The sequence below is a fragment of the Humulus lupulus genome, chromosome 6 (genome assembly GCF_963169125.1).
Source record: "Humulus lupulus chromosome 6, drHumLupu1.1, whole genome shotgun sequence".
Classification (NCBI taxonomy): Eukaryota; Viridiplantae; Streptophyta; class Magnoliopsida; order Rosales; family Cannabaceae; genus Humulus; species Humulus lupulus.
Window position 1 is genome coordinate 49,479,799 of NC_084798.1, and position 6,267 is coordinate 49,486,065.

Consider the following 6,267-nt stretch of genomic DNA (forward strand, 5'->3'; position numbering starts at 1 on the left):
ATTATATTTTGGGCATAAAATACATTCATAAAAGTTAAAGTTTGGTCAAAAATAATAAACCTAAAAGAAAATGGAAATTTTAGGGCATTTTGTGTTAAATGCCTAATTTTACCGAAATGGGGAATTTTATTCCATGAATGGACCTTAGGTTAAATTTTACTATGTGATTAATTAAATTAAATGTGAGAGACATTTAATTTAATTAATTAATGTTAAGTTTGGTGATTAAAACTTAATAAGAGTGAAAAAAAAGGTGTCAAAAGCCAATTTGGACTTTTCTTCTTATGAAACCTTTATTAACCTTAATAAAATTTTTTTTTTTAAAAATAATGAAATGATCATATATGGCAAAGGGTGGCCGGCCATGTGGTGTTTTAGAGTGGTGTGAACCCAATTTTATAAAGTTTAACTCCCATTTTAATTAAGAAGTCAAGTGGGCAAGTGGGTAGAAAAGCACTCAAGTGTTTTGTGATATTTTGAAGAGTTGTGTGAGCCATTCTAACCCCTAAATCCGACCACTCTCCCTCCCTCATTCACTCTCATCTGATTTTTGAAGACTCTCTCAAGTGTTCTCTCCATTTTGAACCCCAAGAACACCAAAGAAACTTGGAAGCTAAGTCTTGGTCTAGGAAGGGTTTTCCCTAAGGTAAAGTTTCATTAATCTAGACTTTTGTCAAGTTTTAATCATAGAGTTTCAAATAGCTAATTACCTATGTTGTTGGAGGAAGTTGGTTAGGGTTTTTGAAAGGTTTTGAAGGAGTCAAAGCTTATAGGAAGGTCCAAACCTTAAGCAAGAACACCAAAGAGGTAAAAAGTTTACTTTTGATGATTTTGTTGTAGGGTTTTTAGTTGTAAGCATTATTTTGTATATCTAATGCTTAGAGTTTCTTGTTGATGATGTAATAAGGTTATGGTAGTTGTTTAATAATTTTTATGATGCATGTGTATTGATTTTTGAAAATGGGAACCAAAACCCCCAAGGGTTTTGTAGGATACCCTAAAACAAAACATGTTTTGAGCTGTGACTTCCAAGGGGTCAAGCAGCCACTGTATATTGTTTTTGTAAAATTTAATTGTATTGTGATGTTGTTGAGATTGAGTACATAAAATTGAGCTTTTGAAACACTAAAAAATGTTTAGAAATGAGTAAGTTATGCTATTTCAAAGATTAGGTAAAAAACTGTTTTTTTTGTATTCTTATTTTCGGAACCAAGTTTGGACAGCCACTGTATAGGGCAAATGAACCCAGTTTTTTCTAAAATTTTGTGGACATATTTCTGGCATAACCTATTAGTCCACTGTAAAATTTGGTAAGAAAATATTAAACGGTTTGAAAGTTATTAACTGTCAAAGTTTGGAAAAAATAAGGACTTGAAAATAAGGTCATTTTTACCTCATTGTTGGAAAATGATTTCACCAATCAAAAATGCTCATTTTGACCTAAGATTTTACAAAGACCTAAATGGCATAACAAAAATGGAATTGGGAAATTTTGGAAACAATTGGGTAAGTAAATTTCAAGTTATGAACTAACGAAGTATGTAGTTAAAAATGTGAAAATTAGGTTTTTCACACTTAGTGTAAAAATGAGATTTTGGAACATAAGGTAAAAAGTAAAATTTTGCTTATTTCAAGATATAAATTGGTAAGTCTTGAAATCATATTTTCACTAAAATTATCCCTTTGAGTTTAAATGAATTATTTTTATTAAAGAGTTTTTATTCTTTCTAAAAATAAGAGATTTAATTTATTAATAGTTAATAAATTAAAAGAGGGTTTAAAACCCTATATTTTGAGAAAATAATTAAATAAATTATTTTCCTAGTAAGTAAAAATTGATTAATTGCTTTTGGAAAATTAGTTAGTCAAGATGAGAAATTTATAACGGTTTTCCTAATTAAGACAAATTAGGCAATTTTCTTAAAACGGTTTTTAGATATTAAAACCTTAAGAAAAATAAAAGGAAAATTTAAAGAGTTTATTTTCTTTAAAAATAATTAAGGAATTTATTTGTATTTTCTGGATATAATACCGGCTAAAATCTTACACATTTTAACCGACTAGTCGAAAGTGCGGGTTAATGGCGATACCTTGAAAGAATAAGATTTTTAGCGGATTGTGGGAAATACCATTGTGATACCCGAGCCTAGGTATCGAGACCTTAGGATAGGTCTCCCTGAGACTTAGGGCTTAGTCTCGAATATTTTGTATAACTTTCCTTAATAGGTTTAAAACCAAATAAGGATTATAAATCCTTACAAATGACTTTTATTAAAATGACCAAACTGCCCAAAATAATAATAATGAATTATTAGTGCCATAATTAATCCGAGTATACTGTATGGATAACTACAGTATTGGCTAAGCGTAACTGGACTGAACGTTGGAGGGTGAAAACCTGCTGAGCGCTAAGGACTCCAAGTAAGTCAACTTATATTGTATGGCTGCAACATGAAATGATTATTGTCTTGTATGTTAGTATAGGGATACATGCACATATGTAGGCTGTCATAGAAAGTTGCTTAGAGACGTTAGTCTAGTGAGTGCTGATTTAGAAAATATGAACGGTAGAAGTCCGTCATATCCTAGACGGTTGATCCCCGTCACACTGCTTGATTTTATTTATGTCCGGTTCATTACCGCGACGAGTGGCCATGAGATGAGGATAAGCTGGTTAAACCTAGGGGAGCCAAGATAAATGGGACCTAGGGGCCCTCATGCTTACTTAATCATTGGACGGTTAGAATCCGAGCAAGTGCTCTGATAAGTTATTCCCGGATAGCAGCCGTGAATATTGGCCATTCCGTGAGAGTGCCTAGAGATACTAGGGGTTGCCAAGATAGAGTGAGGTTGAACACCCTAGGGGCAGCTGCTCACCAGCACCACTGATTAACATAGAAGTCTCCATAAAATCGTGTAAATTGGATTACACTCTTGAATATGTAGCGATGCCCTAGGTAACACGATAGTTACCCTTGATGAGAATATTTATTGGCTAGATCTTAGTGTGGGGACTCAGTTCTCTTTTACAGATTAGCAATTATGTTGGAGGGCGCGTTACGCATGAATTGTTGGAAATTGTCGAGCGTTGGTCTCGAATTATTTGGTGATATAATATATCTACTTGCTCTGGGATTTTCTGAGTGCAGGGATATAATTGTTGATAAGATATAGTTGTGATATAATATATCTGCTTGCTCTGGGATTTTCTGAGTGTAGGGATATAATTGTTGATAAGATATAGTTGTGATATAATATATCTGCTTGCTCTGGGATTTTCTGAGTGCAGGATTTTTTATCTAGATGTGAATTAATTTATCCTTGGTTATCAGGCATGACCATAAGTTTGCCAGGACGCTTTAGCGTTCTTGAAATTGATTGTTTAGGGTCCAGATGGGTCCGGAACCCTAATTCTCTACATGCTTTGTTTGAAAGTTGATCTTACTAAGCGTTTTCGCTTACCTAGTTGTTTCATGTTGTAGGTAAGAGCAAGGGCAAGGCAGAGCAGTGAACGCTGGAGTCTTCCTTGCAAATGTACATGTGGACCGACCTTTTGGGAAGCCTTTTTATTTTTGGAAATGTTGTGTAATTTTCCTAAACTAGGCTCACTCTAATCTTTGTAAAACATGTTTGTAACTAAATGTTAAGTATGGCCATACGACTTTTTAAAAAAGTATTTTTTTCTATGGGTTTTTGAGACATTTTGTTAAATGAAAACATTTATATTTCCGCATTATCGAGTCTTGAAAATCCGGGTCGTTACATGCATGGTTATTGTTGAGGCATGTCAAGTGATTAAATGTGATGCATGTGTTGCACGAGAAACATGTGATTAGGGCATGCTATGAATGTTGAATATGAGATTGTTCAGAGCTTGAGCCTCTGTGTTTATGCAAGGTCCTAATTATGCTAGAAATTGTTAAGTAAGCATGTTGAATGCCCTGTATTCGAATATTTGACATGTGATATATGTTTGGTAGCATTGCTTACTTGTGTATGGCACTGACTAGTCAAAGACGGCACTGGTCGCATATTACTGACCTGAGAGTCAGAAACGGCATAAGCGTCCTGAACGCAGGGTCGATAAAAGATTAGATCTAATCGATATCAGCATTGAATGACTCTGGGAGCATTCATGCTGGACCGACCCTAAGGTCGATGAAAATTATAAGCACTTGACTAGTCTAGGCTAGTTACTCAGAGCCAAGGCAAAAGGCCTAGGTGACTATTTGTCACATGGCTAGGGAGCGGAATCCCACGGTTGTGACTCTATGGTCATGTGATAGGTTATATTGGTGACTAGTTCATCGAACATCTATCTTGTTTAAGCTAGTGTAAAGATCACTTATCTGCAAAGCCCCGGTGACCTTATCGTCACACGGCTAATGGGAACGGAACCCACCTTAGTGACTATTACAACTATCACTCTTCTATTTGGGGCTAAAAGCCCTGGATGATTATTATGATCATCGGTTGATGTGTTATACTCAACATTACGTGAACTCATTTGCATGCTTGAATAGGGCTATATGTAACGACCCAACTATTCTAGACTTTGGACCATTAATAACTACTATACACAGACACTAATCTTAAGAAAACATACATATGAAATAACCATAACTTTATTAAAAAATTGTAAAGTAAAGATTTAAAATACATAAAAATTCATGAGTAGGATATGGGATCCCATTGTTTGAAAATGAAAATAGAACATAACTTAAATAAATTGGATACAAAATTAAGTACGGAAATACATAGAAATCATAATTTAAAAGACTTAAATAACTTCATCCTCGAATCGTTCACGCAGTCCACCGATTTCCATTCTCCCTCAATACACATTCCCAAGCTGCCAAGAGCCTTCCCGCCGCCATAACTATTTTCCTGCACATATAAAACATAAAGGAATGAGCTATTGCCTAGCAAGGAAAATCTACTACAAGCATGAAACATAATCATACACATAAACTATGAACATATATCATATACTATAACACATATGTCATAATTCTAACCCATGTACATGCTGTCTATTGGGGTTTGCTAACTAAGCAACTATAAGCCTCAGACTACAATGAGGTTTGCTAGTTAAGCAACTATAAGCCCCAAAAACATAGAAGGGTTGAGGTTTGCTATATAGCAACTATAAGCCCCAAAACATACAAGTGATAGGGTTTGCAATATAACAACTATAAGCCCCACGCATACATATATCATAACACATAAAGTCATACTATAGCATAATCATAACACTTTTATATAAACATATCACATATCACATAAGAACTATCCTATTTTCCTTACCAAAATACCGGGATAATGAGAACAAGGTCGGGATTTTGGAACACTCCTAAAAACCATTAATAGAGAGATGAGTATTCTAAAAGAAGAGAGATGAAAATAATGAACTAAACCATCAAGAAGATACTTACCAACAAGAACCTCAAGTTCAAAGAACTTAGATGCCTAACCAAGAATAAAGAATACTGAGTTAGGATTTGAGTAGAGAAAAACTATAAAAACCAAGGAATTATATAGAGATGAACTAGGAATAGGAATACCTTTGATTTCTTTATAACCGAACTACACCTCGAAACCGAAATACACTATAAATCTTACTTCCCAAGTGTTTAATAAGCTTATAATGATAAAGCTTATAACCCCAACCCAAGTGTTTAACACTCTAAAGTAATCCTAGCAACTTGTTGGCTCTGAGCTCAGCTTGAAGAATGAAGAAATGGATGGGTACTAGGTCCTACTTGTAGAGTTCAAGAATGAAAATATCTTCATTTAGCTTGAATAAAATAATGGCTTTTTAATTGAAAAACATTTGAATAATCGTTCAGCAGAGGCTGAAGACTCTGTCAAAAAGATTCTGGACTTATTAAGATGTTAAGGATTAAAATGAGCTCGGTTTCAAAATCATTTGAAAATGCAGCCCTAGAGCCGATATATCGCCTACCATAGGCGATATATCGCCGGGGCTCATATTCCCAAGGCTCGTCGAGGTGGTCGTGTGAAGTTACGTGTTTTTCGTATCCCTATGTGGCGATATATCGTCCCCTAGAGCTGCGATATATCGGCATACGCTGAAATATTATACAGGTAATTAAACTTTTTCTGCCTAATTTGAATTGAGTAAACAATCTTGACTAAGTCCTTTAACGATTTCAAAGTTGCTGGTAGACTCTAGGATTTTCAGATATTACTCTTAATAAACTTATTCCTCAAAATACTTAATTTCTCATTAAACATACACATGAC

General features: G+C 34.5%; 1 long non-coding RNA gene across 1 annotated transcript; it reads left to right on the top strand.

Moving 5' to 3' along the window:
- Positions 1–365: 365 nt before the first annotated feature.
- On the top strand, positions 366–2,698 carry LOC133784010 (uncharacterized). The gene is made up of 3 exons (XR_009871073.1): positions 366–646; positions 729–807; positions 2,356–2,698. It is a non-coding gene; the product is annotated as an uncharacterized LOC133784010 (long non-coding RNA).
- Positions 2,699–6,267: the final 3,569 nt, after the last annotated feature.